The 19,490-nt window shown below is 41.2% G+C and overlaps 1 protein-coding gene across 3 annotated transcripts in view; it reads left to right on the forward strand.

The window, feature by feature from the left end:
* Positions 1-19,490, forward strand: part of rnf152 (ring finger protein 152) — a 57,980-nt gene that overhangs the window by 29,418 nt on the left and 9,072 nt on the right. For 2 of the 3 annotated variants that reach the window (XM_063483923.1, XM_063483924.1), the window contains one exon: positions 6,785-6,862. The exons of the other annotated variant lie outside the window; for it this stretch is intronic. The gene's annotated coding sequence lies outside the window, so the exon portion shown is untranslated. The remainder of the gene's footprint in view (positions 1-6,784; positions 6,863-19,490) is intronic. 3 annotated transcript variants of the gene reach the window in all.

Consider the following 19,490-nt stretch of genomic DNA (forward strand, 5'->3'; position numbering starts at 1 on the left):
TTTGAAGCTGGAGGATCGCTATATAAATATCCGATAGAAGCTAGGTCCCCTAACTTTCAGTAGCTGTTGAAAGGATAAAGTTGTGGTATATCAGTGGTTAGAAATACCATTATTACTTTAGGATTAGTTTAACACGAAGTCAGGGCTGACCCGGGACCATGGCTGTGAGTCACAGTGGGCAGCATAAAGGTCCTTTCACATCGGACACAGCATGTGCTGCTAATGCTAACTAAAAGCCAAGGATCCAAAATTTGTTGCGCTGGCTGCTGAGCTCTGTGGGTTTTTGCAGCAGCTGTACCTGTACTAGATGCACCTGCTCCTTGTCGTTTCTATCTCTGACTTTGTCTTCTTCAAGAGTTTCTGTTTTTTTTGCTGGTTCTTCAAATGTTCAATAAAAACATGTATGCTAATTCATAACGAAGAAAGCTTTGTAACTATCCCCACTAGTGAAGACTGTCATTTCCACACTCTGATCTAAAACACATTCTTTAAGACTTTTCCCCCCCAAGAAATGGTCAAAATCTCCTTTTTTGATTACTGGCATGAATTAAAAAAACCAACAACGCAGCCTTTGTTGGGTCCGTCCATGCCTTGTGCCAGAGTGCAGGATTAAACCACGACTTCAGATGACCTCCACATGCTCGCAGATCAACACCTCGATTCCCCGACATGCTCGGGTGTAATGAGCAACACCTGACACCATGACAACAACACACCATCAGGCTTTAATCCTGACAAATTGCCACCACTGGTCTGTTTTCTAAAGCCCTTTATCTGCCTCGCCTGCCCATTCACTAACATGCATAAGCTCCCAGAGTCACTCTGCATTCTATATCCTCCCCACCAGGGCCCATTATCTTAAGTGAGTGCTGATAGGATGTGAGAGGATGTCCAAATGAGCAGCAAGAGTGTGTTTGAGATCTGACTCGTAATCTAGCTTGTATAAAAATTGCGCCAGTAATATGTTCTAAATTTGTGTTAGTATAAACCAAACCTGTATATGTGAGAGCTGCAGGGCTTTGATGTTGCTACTCAGCTGTCAGACACATCAACTCCATGCTCTTTTTAAACACAGCAAACACAGCGAGCTTGCCAGTGAGGGATAAGGCATGTAGGAATATCAAAGCCTTTTTATTTGGCAACATCTGGGGACATTTTCTGGAGGCTGATTGCAACAGAAACTATTGAAAGCTGCCCTTAAAGTGGGAATTATGCACGTCAAGGTTCCTCTGGAGAGGAGTCTCTTTAGCGCTGGCAAGCTGTTTTACAGTCCCCATACTGAGGACTGCTTCTTATTTCAAAACCAACCCCATGTTTTCACTTCTACAGAAAAAGGAGAGGCTTCGAGGCTGAGCCATTTTTTTTTTCTTTTCGTTTTCTTGATGTGTGTTGATGTGCAAATAGTTGTCAAAGCCGTAGTTCCCTGTCTGAGGTCGGAAACACTGTAGAGACTAGACTGTATATTTCCTTTCTGGTTGGCACAGGTTGCTGATTTAATGGGATCATAACAGATTCTCAAGTCTTGTTATCCCGGCCAGACATGTTCTAATATTTCATATATGTAAAGGTAATAACCTTGCATTCATTTCGCAGATCGCTTTTACAGAAATGTGATACAGTGTATGCCTTAGTCTATCAAATAAACTGTAAGGGTGCCAGAGTTCATCCCTGACAGTATCTTCTTTTTTTTTAATTTTTTTAATTTATTTTTTTTATATTTCTTCTGATCAGTTGCACCAAAAACACGATTCAGGACTTTCTGTGCAGGCTTCACAGCAACATCAAGTATCACTTGATGCTGCTGTGAAGAAAATGAGTGGAAAGAACAGCTTTCAGTTCTTCCCACTCATTGAGATCAGCTGCAATCTTGTCATGGTCTCAGGGATTGTGAATTTTTTTTTCTTTGCTTCCCTCGGTCTTTTCTATGTCTGTTCCTTTGCCTTTCTCTTTACGCAGTTACTTTTCTGTCTGTGTCTCTTTTACTTCCTGTCTCTGTCTTCCCTCTGGTTAACTGTTCTCACGTGCTGTTATTTCTTTCCTTGCACTGGCATATGTCTTGTTCTCTAATTAATGCACTCTGTACATACAGTAACTGTCCACTTTGTTAGTTACACCTTGCTAGTACCAATTATGACCTCTTTTTGCCTTCAGAGCTTTGTTAATTCTTCATTGCATATATTCAACAAGCTTTTGTATGTATTCCTCCAAGACGTTGGTCCATATTGACATGATACTCTCACAGATTTACAGATTTATTAGCGACACATCTGTGTTGAAAATATCTCATTCCACCACATCTCAAAGGTGCTGCATTGGATTGAGATCTGGTGATTATGGAGGCCATTTGTGTATGTTGAATTCGTTATAATGTTCTAGAAACCAACTGTGTGACATGGTGTGTTATCCTGCTATGAGCAGCTTATCAGAAGCTGAAAGATGCTCAGTTGGTACCTGGGGACCTAAAGTGTCAAGAAAACATCCGCCACACTGCTGCTCCACCAACACCAGCCTGAAGTGTTGATACAAGCAGAATGGATCTATACTTCCATGTTGTTTATCCTGAAAATGACCCTACCATCCAGGTGTAGCAGCAGAAATCGAGATTCATCAGACTAGGCAATATTTGTCTAGTCTTCTGCTGTCCAGTTTTGAATTGTAGCCTCTGTGTCTTATTCTTCCCAAGAGGAGAGGCACCCAACAGGAAACAGAGACTGTGGTCCTCTAGTGTAATAGCAAAAGAGGACCACATTGTGTCAAACCTGTCAAGGTTTGACATGTTGTGCATTCAGAGATGCTCTTCTGCATACCTTTGTTCAAATTAATGGTTATTTAAGTTACTGTTGCAGTCCTATTAGCTTGACCCAGTCTGGTCACTCCCCTTTGACATCTGGCATCAACAGGGTGTTTGCACCTTTTTTGTTTCTCGTACATCAGATGGATTCTCGTCCTTTGTTATGTCGTCTGCTGGTGTCTTATATTTGGGTCCTTTCTCTCAGTACAGTGATATATTTACAATCAGATGTTGGAGCCATTACTTCCAGTAACAATACTTTGTAAAGATATATGCACTGATCATTTTCTCTTATTCTGAATGGCCATAAAATCTAAACTTTAACTAAACAGCCCCCAACAAAGCTGTTATAGAGGACAAAGGGAAATCGGGGCTGCAAGGAAGATGAATTTAGAGAAATCAAAACAAGTTTTGGTGAATTAAACAGTACAAATGTGTAAAATTGACTTTTTATTAATAAAAATGAGTCCAAAAGGCCATAATGTTGGATCTTTCACCTTTTCCTAACAGAACCGAATATTATCATTGATTACAGGTGACACAGTATCTTTCCATTTATCTGTTGATGAGGCTCGTTAAAGAGATCAAGAGGTTACTGTATCGGTTTGCACTGCGTCCTGATGGATTCATTAGTAGTTGTCCTGACCTGTGACTCAGGAGCTACCTGCCAATCAGAGTATTGACTCGCTTTGTGTTTTCACCAGCTGAAGGTGTCCGCGCTGACATCGGCCTCTGTGGAATATTTCTATCCTAGGCTGAGTGCCAAACATGTCCTCAGCCTCAACACAGTCTGTCTCACTAAAAGAGATGAACAGGGAGGGAGAGAGGCAACATCCCGGCCATTTCTCAAAGTCTAAACTGTGTTAGCAGGTGCCACAGCAGGTGGCGAATTTATGAAATACTGTTTAACTTGCTTTTCCCATTTTTATCTATAAACTGGCCACGTCGTCCTTCAAAACAATAGCCTTTACTTTCCCTAATGTAGAATGTGTTTGAGGAGTTTTGTTTCATTTGCAGTTTTACAACACAGGCAGCTTTCCTTTGTCCTTCCAGAGACACCACAGCTGCTACTTAAAGATTTCTGCTCTCTGTTCTGGTGTTCCTTCTTTTCCTTGTTTTTAAGATTTCAATTTTCACTTGAAACAGAAGGATTAAATAGTCTTAATTGGTTTATACTCAAAGGATTTAGGATTATAATATAGAGTTACGTCATCTTGCCTGAAAGACAATGTTATTGGGGGTGAAAACAGAGCTTTCTGAGCCTGGTGCTTATTGAAAAATATCTTCAAGCACACAGAAACAGAAAGACAGGTTTATCCTGACATATCTGGAGCCTACTTGCTATGAAGAACAATATTGAGTCGTAATTAAGGTTCAGACTGTGGAACGAAGGCCTTTGGTTCTTCTTTGATAACTAGAGATGGCAAAAAACTTTTTCTCTTGAAGATTTTCTCTTGAGGTAAGTGATGCCAGTGCACATCATTGAGGTTGGAGTCTCAAGATGAGATAAGAGTTGTTGGGCTGTCAGTTTAAGAGCTTATAAGCCAGTTATGTTATGTGTGCTACCAAAAGTGACATTGTTGCTCACAGTGTCTAACTTTGCATTTTATGATATGAGTTTATTCACTTTCCGGCTGAAAGTTTGGGAGACTAGAGCACAACAAACTAATGCCTTAGTCATACAGGCCTAGGCAGTGACCCCCTGGCAACCTCTGGGGGCGAGGAAAAAAATGTGCATTCCCATTTCCAACCAATTTTCAAGTGGTTGCTGACCTTGGCGCAGTTGCTTTAGACAGTTTCAGTTTGGCTTGGTTGTCAGTAGTTTGCATGGTACATGCTGATTTGTCTGCAAACACTCACAAGCTACTCACTGTTTCCAATTTCCGGTTTGGATTGCGCTTTTCAGATTCACTCCAGCCCGTTCGCCTTCAAAGTAAAAGCTTTACCTTATTGTGGTAACTAACCCTTTTCAAAAGGTGTAAATTATATAATGCAAACTTGCGAAAGGAATCAAACTATTTCAAGAGACTTCCTCAAAAAGATGGAAAAATAAAAGGAACTTAAGGAAACAATAAAAAGACAAGAACATGGTACGAAAAAAAAAATCATGAATCACTGACTATAAAGATGCAATCCAGCCCTGAAGAGATGCAGAACAACCACAAAGATGCAAAGCAAAAATAATGAGATACAAAAAGACCTCACTTCAAGACTGACTAGAAAGAGATTTAAAAAAAAAAAAAAGACAAAGAGATCATAATTAGAAACAAAATGGCCAATGGAAGAGCGGGGGGTCTTTTACATATCAGTACCCATGGTTCGCTCATATCAGTAGATAGGATTTTTTTTGAGTGCATTTATCAGAAAGTAGTATTGATTTGTACCAGTACCTTAAAACACTGGAATTAAAGGTGATATTTACTGCCAAGCTCTCAGCACTTTCAGCTGGGTTCAGAGCAGAGTTTCCTGTTGTTATTTCCCTCCATCCCAGTCGACACATGCTGAATTTTACTGAGGGGAGAGTGAGAGAGGAAAGTGAGCCGAACTGGAAATCGCATTACACGTGTCCACAAGGACTTGGAGGGAAAACAACCTGTTGTTGTTGCCGATGCCAAACAGAAAAACCCTCGAGCAAGTGTCAAAGTGGCACACGGTTCTTTTTCATCCTGTGTCAGAAAATATTCCAACTTGTTCACACGTGTAACCCCAACCTGACAGCTTTTTCAGAAGTAAGATTGGCAGGAAGTTATTTTTTTATGAAACATGTATAAATGTTATTGTGTTGAAAGTAAAAGCATGAAAAGACAAAAACTGGGATGTTTTCCCAAACCATCAGATATACTTTAATGCCTGTTTACGATGTGGCTTACTGAGCTGTCATTGGTAAAGGACACAGTTCATTTCTAACATCTGTCTTTGGACCAATTGCTTGGCAACAGCACATACTCCATCATCCTACGACTTCGTCATCTCAGGCCACTCAATCCTCCTCGAGGCTTTTCATGTTATTCACAATGATGTTCCTGTGTTTCACTGGCATGTTAAATCTTGATTGCATTAAATGGAAACTGGCTGTTATGCATTTGCTTTAATGGTGGTTTGACACGATCGCAGCTAATGGGACGGACTTCACTCTGAAAAGGAAAATAATCCACCATTTAAATACAACTTATTATAGGGAGGAAATTAATGCATGAAGGTTAAACTTGCTGTTGGATAACACAGGGCCTGTGGAGTGCCTCTTAGTGAAGAGTCGGGGACATTACACAGCAGATAATGGCATGTCTGAGCGCTAATAATGAATGTAAAGATGAGTTTCACAAGTAGACATTTTCTTATCTGACACCTGTGATCTAATATATTTTTCTTATTTTACTGTAAAGATGAGATTTGTGTTTGTGAAGTTGAGTTTGAAACATGATTTTGTTTTTATGTCAACAATAATTAATGCTAAGCTGTACCCATCCATGATTAACCTCCTTTTAACATTGTGGATTGCTCCCTTTTTCAAAAAAAGTCTAAATGGCTCTAGATCTTGATCAAGAGTGATTGGATAGCAAATCCATATTCAAACACTCAGCAGTGGTCATGAGCTTTAGTTAGAGACCAAAACAATGAAGTTTGCCTTTAGTGTGGCTGGGTTCAGCCCAGATTGAGGCGTTTGTGGACTAGATTTGGTGATCTGATCAGAATCCGTTGGTCGTCTGAGCATGTCGGGGGGGTAGGGGACACCGGGGTTGGAATCAGTGATTTTATTAAGCCATAAATAGACATAATTTATTTTTGGCAGTTCTTCAGCGATCAGAGGCCGATCCCCTCAAACCGTAGGTGTGCCTGACCTGAGATTCTTTAGCAAAATATGAAAGAAGTGGATCATCAGTTCACTCCACAAATACAGGCTTTAACCCCTCAACTGCCACAGGCCTCCATAAAGGCAGCTCGTGAGTCAGGGCCAGTACTGACATTTTGTCTTATGTCCTTTTCTCCTAACAGCAATCCTTTTGGCCCGGATTCATTTATGATTTGGGCACCACGACTGATCGGAATAAGTTGGAATCCGCTTCTGTCTGGGTGAGTTTGTATTGACTGTCGAGAGACCCTAAAGACACTAGTTAGACTCCGGTTTGCCTTTATTTTCTCCGCATTAGGTCATGTCAGACATAAGTTACATACTTGAAATCACTAATTTTATGCTCTGCTCTTTACTATATTTAGTCTTTTGTTTATCTTTCATTCTCTTTTAGAATAAAAGACAGAAGGAACAACATGGCAATCCTGCCCCTTTTAGCTCCAGAAATGATAGCTGATGTGTATGAGAGTGAATTTGACATTTCAGACCTTGCAAATACAGACTATATTTGACCTTACCTGACCATAAAACTTGCTGTCCTACAGAAATTGTGTAGTATTTAGAAGGAAGTGCTGCATTTAATGAGAATAAGCATTAAAGCCAAACTATAGTTCATGAATTAAAGATTATGGAGGGCATAACAACGCCATACTTGCCGGCTTTAAGAAGCTTGTACCTGTAAGCATGAATTGCTGAACTATGGTTACCTGTAGTTTGTCATGTTTGTCTGTAAAATCTCATTAACTACCAGCTGAGTGGTCGTAAAATTTGAAAAACAAAAAAAACCCCAAAGAGTGCAACAGAAAGTGGAAATGAAGGTTTGTCTCCAAAGTAAAAGTTGCTCCCTCTAAAACATGGTTGCACGCCTTTTGCGTTCATGGTGAACTTTCTTCATATGCGGTTTGCGTCGCACTTTTTCACTACAGCTCAGAGAAGAGCAGGACAGTATTTGTAGACAACGTCACTTCCATTCAAACTACAACCACAATTGCAACAATATGCTAGCAACCAAAGCAATCACAGGGAGGCTTTTGAAAACCAGTTTGGGAATATAAATGTTTCTCTTGTGACTTTTGGTTGCCACGGGATCATGGACTGGTCTGGTGTGACTCAGTTTTAGCAAACACTCAGAACCAGTCAGTTAATACAAATTTTTCCCCACACAACCAGTGGTTAACAGCTGGTTGAGGACCAATCTCTGGGCCTTTATTCTCTTCTCACATGACCAAAGGTAACTTCATTTGGTTAGTGGTCACATGTCTGCAAAAGACTTTGACCACAATTTGTTTTGCCACATATTTCTCCCATAGATTTCAATTTGGTGTCTTTCTCTAATCAGACTCATAAAAACCAGTTTAAACTCCGCTGGTGTCATTATACTACCGAAATGAAAATTTCCATTTACTTCATAATGATAAGGTAAACCTTGCTTATTGCAGCAATTAATGTTGAGTAAAACAAAAGGAAAATATTTGTTTACGTTCTGTGAAATAATTAAGTTGTCACAAAGCATTAAATTACACTGAAATATGCAGAATTAATCCTCAGGCCTTCTTCTGGTTTTCTTGTGCGTGTGGGAGTAGACGACGTTTGTTTGGGTTCGCCCATAATTAACGTGTCAAAGCGCCAGCGACGATATAGAGGTGTTAATGGTGACAAGGTGACATGTAAAGGTTTGAGGGCAGCTCTAAAAATATGCCGCTGTCACCTCATCAGTTCTCCCACCTCCGGTCGTTTCCCCGACGCCCTCGGAGCGAGTCTTTGACAAAACATCCACGATATGACAACCCGTGTCTCCTAACAACGTGCCACGGTTTCCAAACGCGCTTCAAACTGACTGACAGACTCTTGAAAGCGTTAGCTGGCAGCGCTGCCATCGATGGATGTGCGAGCCAAGGTGCAGGTTGAAGAGGAGGCGATACGTGTGATGACTCTCTAATCGACTGTTTCTTTTTTTCTTCTTCTTTTTTTCCCCCTGAATGTTTTCCTGCCAAGCTTCTAAAAAACACTCAAGCTCAGTGTTTTTTAGAGCTTGTGCAGTGAAAATGCTGCAAATGGACGCACATGCACATGAACACAAATTCCTGCTGTGCTGCTTCCTGATGTGCGATTGAGCTCATACTGAGGGATCAGGGGTCGAGGTGCATTTTCGCAGGTACCAGAGAGTCTTATTTATCACTTCCTGTCAGGCTTAAAACCCACAAATCAGGGCACAAACACACAGAGACGGAGAAAAGCTCTTCTTCATGCACCTGTGATTATGTTTTTTTTTTTGGTTTTCTCAAATGTCTTCTCACAGCCTCAAGGCCTGTCCTTAAATGCCATCACCTCGCCTGTGAACTCTGTTATTTAATAAGTGAATCGAAGTGTTTCATTCTGCAGCGAGATGTGCTCCATTTGAAGACCTGATGGTACAAAATGATTTCTGCCATGAGAGGAAAAAAGCACATTATGAGCTATGAGTCATCTGGAGACTGCATTAACCTCTGAAAGTTTTTCTTTGTTTTTGAAATATTATTCAAACTTTTTTTTCTTCCAGGAAACAACATAAAATAATAACAGTGCCATTGTCCCACAGTTGATAATTTAAAGTGATCCTCATTTACATAATTTCTGTAAGCAGATTAGCTTAATTAAAACTGTCAGTGCTGTTTTGAAGTTTAGCCAGAGCTGCTGTGCTTGCCTTTATCTCCAACCTCCTGGATCTTTATTTGAATCTGCAGATGTAGATCGAGCCTGCGGCTGCTGTAGTCGCAGCGATGACCTTTTTCTGCTTTAAAAATTGCATGTTTTCTCAGGATAGAGATGCCTCTCATCAAAGAGCAGAGAGGAACATTGATTAGTTTTCCAGAGGGAGTTTTTTGGACTTACTGTGACCTCCGTGAAAGTTGAAGGGATGCATCATGCCTATGTTGTAGTCATAGGCAGTTTAAAGGATGGGCTGAAACTTGAAGCCAATCCTGAAAGCGACTTAAACTGGGCTTATATAATGGCCAGCAGCAGTTGAGTCCTCTGCTCAATCAATCAGTTATTTCAGTAAAAAGATTTTTGAGGCTTTTACAAGGTCAGTGTGCAAGTTTATAGTCTCATACATTAAAACGTGATGTACATATTCTGTCGTTGTAGTCAGAAAACTTGATAAACCAGGGAAAGCATCCAGTTTCATGTTGGTGACTGCAAAGATTGTCAACTCAAGTCTTCATAACCAGTCTGTGGCTTCAGTAGAAGTGTGCTTTCTGGTCTTATATTCATTGGAGAAAGAGATACATTTAAAAAAGTTTTCAGTTTATAAGGTTGAATTATCCATCTCTAATATAATGGACTCTGTAACTCACTGTAAATCATCCTGGGATGAATTGTTGTTTTGCTTTATAATTAAACTACAGTTGAAACTGAAATGCAGCTGACAGTTTTGTCTAAATTCTAACTGGCTTTTATAGCTGATTATAAGTTTGCAGTCAGACTTTGTTTTTGTACCTGGAGATAGGTACTGGATGAAGTCAGTTCTCACCAGGTAACCTCCCAGCATTGCAGGAGTTGATGTGACGGACAGTCATGCACTGGCAGACCCATGCTGGTGGAGGGGGTGGAGGGAATCCATCCAGCAGCTCTGCCAGCTCTGACTCTCTCTGGCTTCTCAAGCTGGAAATTGCCATAATGTATCCTGCAGTGGTCGGCTGCACAGGCCTCTTTCAGGCGCTCCATCTGCTCTGCTGACACACATATACACAGTGCAACACTATCACATTATGTGTGATGCACAGATAGAAACACGCAGATACAACAGTGTCAGCTAATGTGTGCACGTAATATACGCTTAAATACACAGAGAAAAACGGTACGATTACTAATGTGGACTCAGGTTTGGTTAAGCTGCTGTTGTAAAGAAGCATTAGGGAAGCAGTGGTTTGCACTTTCATCACAGCGAGAAGCTTAGAAACAAACTCAGCTTGGGGTCGTTCTTCCCAATTTTGGAGCAGAAATTCGTCTGTCTTCAGTAACACACTTGTTGGTCTTCAGTAACACGCTCTCTTTGGTTCACCTTACCCTTTCTGAGTCAAGCACACAGTATCTCTACTTTCTTTTCTTCACCCTCTACTGTATCTGTCTTTACTGTTGAAAGCAGCACAGTAACCCAGCAGCTAGCTTGCATTACCCATCATGCCTTGTGACAGTGTGTGTGTCATTGTGTTTGGTCTGTTCAACAGGCTTAGCTGCAGATTTTTAATTCTTCTTTTGCATGAATGTTGATGATTTATATCATTTAGTGTAACAAGAAAAAAAAACTTCCCCGTGTTCTTTTCGGTGATACTAGTGACCAAAAATAAAATGTGCCCATGACATTTTAAAAGCCACACTGGATATTTTTTCTGTTCACCAGTACTCCAAAACCTAAAATCCCACATGTACTGATTCCAATTTTCAAGAGTAAGGGTGATGTGCAGAGCTGTAGCTAATACAGAGCAATAAAGCTGATGAGCCATGCCATGAAGCCATGGGAAAGAGTTGTTGAAGCTAAGTTAAGGGGAGAGGTGATGATCAGCGAGCAGCACTACTGATGCAATGTTTCCTTTGAGGGTGTTGATGGAGAAGTGTAGAGAGGTCAGGAGGAGTTTCATGGTATTACTGTGGCTCTAGAGAAAGCATATGATAAACTACCAAGAGAGGAAATGTGGTACACCATAACGAAGCCAGGAGAGGCAGAGAGGTAAGCGAGGGTAGTGCAGGACGTGCATGAGGGCAGCGAGACAGTTGTGATGTTTGTGATAGGAGTGACATACGGGTTCAAGGTGGGGGTGGGATTACATCACAGATCTAAGCACTTTTTTGTTTGCAGTGGTGGTGGACAGACTGATAGATGAGGCCAGCCGGGAGTCTCCGTGGACTATGATGTTTGCAGATGATATTGATCTGTAGTAAGGGTAGGGAGCAGGTGGAAGAGAGCCTGGAGAGGTGGAGGTATGCTGTAGAGAGAAGAGCAATGAGTGTCAGTAGAAGCTTGAAAGAATACATGTGTATGAATGAGAGGGAGACGGGTATAAGAAGCAAATAGAGTAAGGTGGATAAAATTTGCATACAAGAAACAGTGGAGAAGAGAGGCAAAGAACAGAGTGCCGGCAGGGTGGAGTGGGTGGAGATGACAGAATGAAAGGGAACATTTACAAGATGGTAGTAAGTCCTGCTATTATCTAAGATTCGGAGACTGTAGCATGGACAAGACAGGAGGCCAAGCTGAAGATGATAAGATTTTCATTGTGATTTCCATTGAGTGGAATGGACAGGATAAACAAGAAGCACATCAGCTCAGGTTAAGCAGTTTAGAGACAAAGTTAGAGAGGAAAGAGTTTGGACAAGTGCACAAGAGGTATAGTGGATGCATTGGGCAAAGGATGTTGAAGATAGAGGTTCCTGGCAGGAGTAAAAGAGGAAGACCACAGAAAAGGTTTATGGATGTAGTGAAGGAGGACATGCAGACAGTTGTTATGACAGGTGAGATGGAGGCAGATATGGTGACCGCTAAAAGGAATAGCAAAAAGAAGATGAATGAAATTATACCACACAGGACTGTACAGAACCTCACAACTTTTTAGGTGTGTCCCCTTTAACACTTAAACCTCTGCACTGTGCCCATTAGGCACAGTGGGCCTCCATGCCCACTAAAATCAAAAACTGGTCCTCATTCTGTGCTCTACTCTTGAGCCCACACTCACATATGTACTGTAAAATGTAACGTCTCAAGGACAGCCTGTTCTTTGCCCTTCTCGCCTGTGCAGTTAACATGAAATGTGTATGAAAAATGGGCTGCAGTTTAACGTAATTGATGAGTTTTGGATTAAAACACACGCACATGCGTGCGCCCACACACACACACAGCTGCTTGAGCCTTAACCCCAGCAGCTCCTGCTTGACCGCTTCAGCTTCAGTTAAATGTACTCTGGAGGAGAAGTGTTGAGACCCATCCAGACTTGTGATGTGTGGGAGAGAAAATCGACACAGCAGCTTTATGCAAACGCTGCCTCAGCACAATGCCTGCAGTCTTGACACACAGCAGAGGAGAGCACGTTTGATTTGGCATGTTTATTCGCACTGTAACATTTATGTTGTTGCAAAGAGCCTGCAGCTGAAAACATGAATGTTGATGGAAAGATTAAAAAAAATTGGAATACATTAGTGACGATTAGCTGCAGTAAAACCAACACTTTATCCCCATTTGTCTGTCATGTCATGGGATACATTAAAGGGGTGATGTTGGCACTCTGGAGCTATGCTGGTCAGTTTATCAGCGTCTGTCAAATCAAATCAAATCACTTTTATTGTCACGTCACATGTGCAGGTACACTGGTACAGTACATGTGAGTGAAATTCTTGTGTGCGAGCTTCACAAGCAACAGAGTTGTGCAAAAATATAATAACGTAAAACAACTGCTAATGGCTGTCTGTCTGTGTGTTATTAAAAGCAAATCTGGATGCAGTTGTGGATGAATAAGTAGGTTAACTGGATGAAACTTAAAAAACGATCAATTCAACCTGTGAAAAACCAATGGTAGCAGGGCCACAGCACAGATTTCCACACTAATTTTCACACTAATCAGTAGTAACCTATTGCAGTGACCCTGGAGGCAACACTGCCATTTCATAAATGTTTGCTGGGGGGAACGCAGGTGCTTCAGTTCTTTGATGTTGGTTTGAGTTGTTTGTTCATGATAGAGGATCAGAAGCGAATTTATTGTTAGGAAGCTGCTACAGAAATACGTTTTCAGGGTTTTCCAGATTGTTCTGACTAAACTGACGAGTTACATTCACTGGCAACGTTATGAAGGACATTGCTGATTGGCAGCAATTTAGCATTTAGATATGGTTGAGAAGTACTGGTGTGAGTATTTCAGCAACTGTTGATCTTCTGGGATTTTCCCACACAGCTATCCCTAAGGGTTTTAAAAAATGATCCACAAAAGAGAAAATATCCAGTGAGTGTTGTTTCCCTGGCGAAAATGTGTTGTTGATGTCAGAGGTCAGCAGAGAATGGCCAGACTGCTTTGAGCGGATAGGAAGGCAACAGTAGCTCAAACAACCATTTATTACATCCAATGTATCCAGAAGAACATCAATGAACGCACAACAAATCAAAGCTCGAAGCTACAGCAGCAGAAAACCACACTGAATGGCACTCCTGTCTGCTAAGAACAGGAAACTGAGTCTATAATTCAAACAGGCTCACCAACACGGGACAGCAGAGGATTAAAGACACGCTGTCTGGTCTGTTGAGTCTCCTCTGCAACACGGTGGTAACATGATGGTAGGCTCAGAATTTGGCTTAAGTAACATGGAAGCATGAATCCATCCTGCCTTGTTTCAACAGTTCAGGCTGCTGCTGCTGGTGATGGTGGTGTAATGGTGTGGAGGATATTTTCAGATTGTTTAAATTCTGGCCTCTCATCAGATTTATTATCTTCATAAAGTCTGTCAAATTGTCAAAGACCTGACTTGGAAGCAGTGACATGTGAGGAAAATCATAAGTCATGATCAGCTGTTCTCATAAAGATTATGACGGCCAAAGGCAACAATTTATTGGACACTGTTCTGTTCAATATGACATTAATTAGCTTAATTTTCATTTCGACTTGTACTGGGTGAGTGCTTTAATTTTCTCATTTTTAGACTTTTAGATACATGAAACCGTGTCCAGTCCTCCTGACAGTAATGTTTGCGGTTTTATTTGTTGTCATCTTCAAAGTAAAAAGAAAAATTAAAAATAGATCAGTTTCTGATTGCAGTCTAATTTTTTTCCAACCTCAATCTGGGCAAATCTGGTTGAAATCTGACAAAAACACTGAGCTGACAGCATTGATTTAATAGTTTTTTTTGTTTGTTTGTTTTTTTCAATGTCATTTCATTAGTGTAGAAAAACACTGGTTAGCAGTGACATAGGATCCTTTAGACACATGAACACAAAGTTTGTGTGTCAGTTTGTTAGCTGAAGCATCTTTTTGGCTCTTGTGTGTCGAGGTGTTGCTTTTGATTTGACCTCACCTGAGTTTTATTGTCTGTAGTATTTTAAAAAACCAAATATGCCAAAACAAACTGTCAACCCTTTCAGGAATTTCCTTTGTCATCTGCTCTTTCGTCTCCCTCGAGCTCACACTGTACACCATCAGCTCACTGACATTTCATGGGTGCAAACCGCCGGATTAGCAAAGCTCTCCCCAACGCTGCTTCCAGCTTCTTTATTATGTCGGCCATGTGGAGCTGTGGCTGTTGTGGTTATTTTTAACTCCTGTCTGCAAGAAGGAACACTTTTTCTGTCCTCCTCCTCGATTGTGTGCGGAGGCCCTGTGGGGAGGGGGTGTTTTCTGTTGGTCACTCCCAGAGGACTGCAGGCGCGATGGGCCTATGGAGGTTGCCGCTCAGTCACTCTGCATCATTACTAAATCGGACATAATTCCCTCCTCCCACGCTGTAAACTTTCCTTCAAACAAGCCGTCTCCAGGTGCTCTTCAGTCTCAGGTTGCTGTTGTTTAACGCTGCTCCTGAAACCTTTTGGGGATATTTCATTGTTGCGTATCCACAGTATGTAGGTGTGACAGTAAGTGGGTCAGCCAGGTTGTCCTGGTTACAGCTCAGTTGAATCGATAAATCATATTGTTAAGTCGCAACCGCGTTTGGTCCTCCAGCTCCTCGCTGTTATTTCATGACCTCACAACGCTCCTCGAGAGCAGACGAAGACTTTTTTTTTTCCCTTACAGGCTGAGAAAATGATACCGCGTGGCTGATTTTTCTATTATCATCCCTCTCCATTTTCAGGGAACAACAACAAAAAAACAGCTAAAATCTAGACATGACAGATTGTGATGATGATGGTGACAGATTTTGGAAAATGATGGCGATGGATTTTGAAAAATTAATCCAAAACATAAATAATCAGTGCTAATTATAGACACTGACTTTATTTAATCCCACACTGGGGAAATTCACTCATTACTGCAAGGGACAGAATAAAATTAGAGATTTATTAGAAAAATAAAAATATAAATAAGAAAAATAGTGTAGTGCACGCAAAATACTATACTATGCACAGACGGTTATCATTTACAGAAAAATACACCATGGTGGTGGTTGTTGTGTACATAAAGTGCATTGGGAATGATAATGATACACATGTACTTTTATCCCGTGTGGGTATTGTACATCTCTTTCTGTTTCTCAGAAGAACTGCAACCGATTCTCTTCTATAATGTTAAAACTAAAAAAAGACTTTAAAGAACTTTCTTTATTCAAAGAATAATTCAAAGTTACATTGTCCTCACTTTGTGATAAAAGTATACAAATTCATGCCTCTAAATATCTAAATGGTGCTGCAGGCAATGTAAAAGATAGACAAAGCTTTCAGGTCTGCAAAGTTAAGCTAACAGAGGAGTATGTTAAACCTGTACTCTGTTAAAGACCACAAGGGGGCAATACTTGTGGTTGCAAAAAGGTCTGTGGGAAAAGAGCCTTCGGCTGACCTCTGTGAACACTTTAAAGAGGAGTTTGTGGGCTCTGTCACAAACAGAGGTTGCTCTGTGCTGTATCCAATCCCGAGTGTCCCCTTCTGCCCACTCCCCGGTTGGACTATGTTCACACTCCGCTGAACGATCCGAGCGTGAGCACACATCAGTTCGTCTCTGCTTTTTCCATGGAAACGCTCACTCTTGCAGCAACAATTGCAATTTGGTTTAAAGCTTTAAAGCTAGCTACACAATCTGAAGAACGACATTTTTATCACTAAAGAAAACAAAGAGAAGGGCTAAATCTCACAGCCTGACTGGGCTAGACCAACGGTCCCCAACGCCTGGGCCCTGGACTGAGTCGTTTGGTACCGGGCCACGAGAGTTGAGGCTCGGGTGCGAAATTGATGGTTTTCAGGGTTTTTATCGGTTTTTAGCTTCATTTTTTAAAAAAAATTTTTTTTAATCATTTTTATTGTTAATTTGGTTTCCCTGGGTCTTTTCCTGTGTGTTATAAATAAATATTTTTTTGGTACCGGTACTGGTTTAATTTTGTTGTATCTGCGATACCTTAAAAGCCGATCTGTGAAAATATTGTCAGACATAAACCAATCCGTGGTGCAAAAACGGTTGGGGACCGCTGGGCTAGACCCAAAACCATCAGGGTAGATGCCAACTGCAATCACCCCTTAGCCCAAGTGGGGCCAATGTCCTCCTAAGTCATCTAGTTGTTGCAAGCAGATGCACTTAACAGTGTTTGTACTTATGTATTAAAATTACATTTTTTTAGCCCTTCCCAGGCCTCATATTTTACACAGCTACAGAAAGAATGCTTTAATTAACATTTGAACTACACTCTGAACACAAACACACCAGAAGTCGATAATTGCTACAGCAGTTCCAGTCATGGCGGTCTGTTACTGTCTAACCCTTAAAAAACACAAACATTGTTTATATGTGGATCTGTAATGTGGCTTCAAGGTCTAAACACAGTATAACAACACAAGGAAATTAATGAAGCGTGGGAGTGTGTGGAAGTTTCTATAATCAAAATATGTTATTATTCTTATCATTATTATTATATTATTAAGTTAAACAAGTGTGTGAGCAAAAAGTAAAAGGCACCAGGGAGCACCAGTACAATTTAGGATAAATGCAATAAATAAGGCTCATTGTTTGCATTAATAGATCTAATGATTTATAGTAGATCATATAAATGAACCACCAACCACTGACCTTTCACACACACTGTGGTTGGCCAGTACTGGACTCAAAAACCACAATAGTTACAGGTTGTGTCGATGTTACATTTCCAGGGAGAGTGATGTCAGGTTACGTCGTAGGGTTTCGGAGGGGGTTTGCGGTTATGACTTGCTCAACTGTACAGCACAGGCTATTCATTCAAACCTGCTATTGTATGAGTCTTTTTGACAATTTGCCTAAACTAAAACAAAGTGCACTTTTCTTATTTTACAAGCCTATGCTGTATTTTTATATCATGTGACTTTATTTTCATCAATGGCATTGACAAAATGCATAGAAAGGAAAAGGCCAAAGGGAGGAGAGCAAAAAAGTCACTTGGAAAGTGAAAATCTTGAACTGATGTAAAGCAGAGGAGGAAAGGATTTGCAGTCAGAAGGGAAGAAAAGAGGAAGGCAAAAGGGAGAGCGACTGGGTGTATGGGAATATTGAGCCACAAAGCATTTATGTCAGATCAAAGCTAATCCTTATCTTTGGGAGAAGGATTCAGTAATACCCTGGGCTGTCTTTTCCCCCCCTCAAGGGCAGGTTTCTGTCTCCGTCTCTCTCTGCTCTTCTTGCTCACTTTTCCATGGAACTAGGGTAAATTTTCTGCACCTTTTCCCAGCTTTGACTCAGTGTGGAGAAACTGGGTCAGCTGGGGAGTGCAGAGTGAGGAGGAGGAGGAATTGAGGGTCTAGCCTCCAGACTCAGCTGGGGAGAGAGTTTTGCCTCAGGGGGTGCTGGTGCTATTCCTGCTGAAGGCAGGGGAGGGAGGCGGGGCAGCTGAGTGGATGATGCTGACAAACGCGAATAAGTGGACTACGGACACTAGTGATGCTCCACGACGGGACTCTCTTAAGATCTCATCATAACTTTCTGTGCAACATTGTACCAACATACTTATGGACTTGCCTAATAAACCTGCAATATTATTATTTAGTCAAATGATCATTAATACATCACCTTCTGGGTTTTAGCCTCTGAAATGCCCAGCCTGATGCTTTCACGAACTCTGCAATTAAAACATTACATGTAATATATATCACATGTTCATGTGTTAGAGTTATTGTTCTTTTTCCAGCTTGCTTTGTATCCCATTTTCTTAGTTTTGCTTTGGTTTCACTTTCTCGCTTTACAGACCAATTGGTGACCCCATGGTAACCTCCACATGCTAGGATATCAAATGCAATCCTTGACTGGTTGGTGAATGGGTTGCTTGCTGCAATTAGGTGAAATCAGTAGTAAAGAGTGTGCAACAAAAAACTTCGCTAACAGATTGCTGCAGTCACCTGTTGTTTGCATGTAAGGCTTGCCGACTAGTTGCTGAGTGGCGGTGAAACTGAAAAAAGTGAAGAACATTCACCTTTAAAATATCTGCACATGGAATTCACCATCTTCCATCAAATTGTTTTACTGGTGAATCCCTAAAAACTAAAGCTAAATAGAATCAGTAATCATATTCAGAAAACAGGATAAAGGTCTTGCAAATCTGGGAAGGGTTTTGTTGCTTCTTTATTCTGGAAAGCGTTCGTTTAGGTGGCTCAGCCCTCTGATCAGGATTCCTCTCGCATGCGTCCCTAAGGAGGTGTTCTGGTTAGGGCAATTTGGAGGAAACCCCAGGGCGAACCTTGAATACACTGGAGGGATTAGGCTTCCCATCTGGCTATGCAGGATCCCCCAGGAAGGAGCTGCAGGATGTGATTATGCATGAGGGTGCCTAGGCTACCCTTTTCTTACAGCATATATTGATGACTCAGTCAGTGAAATCATTTAAAACAGACCAGCCTGTCCTTTTTTTTTTGCCGTGGTTGTTATTTAACGCCACTCAAGGTCGAATGTGATCATCTGTTTTCACTCAAGTGAACCAAACTGAAATAAGACTGAATATAGCGCTCCAAGCATGCTTAGTGTGAACTCATTCTTATCTGTCACTGCTACATCAATGTCCCCACAGGGCCAGAGGATGAGTTTAATTGCCTAAGATCTTGTTTTTGATAACAGTGTGCGATGCGCAGTGTTGCAGGGCAATCAGTGGTCACCTTTTTCCCATTTCTGTCAACACTTTATTTTGCCAACCCCCCCACCCTTTTCGCCCTCGACGTCAGCCCACAGTCATGCCCGG

Source organism: Pelmatolapia mariae, linkage group LG9 (assembly GCF_036321145.2).
Source record: "Pelmatolapia mariae isolate MD_Pm_ZW linkage group LG9, Pm_UMD_F_2, whole genome shotgun sequence".
NCBI classification, from domain to species: Eukaryota; Metazoa; Chordata; class Actinopteri; order Cichliformes; family Cichlidae; genus Pelmatolapia; species Pelmatolapia mariae.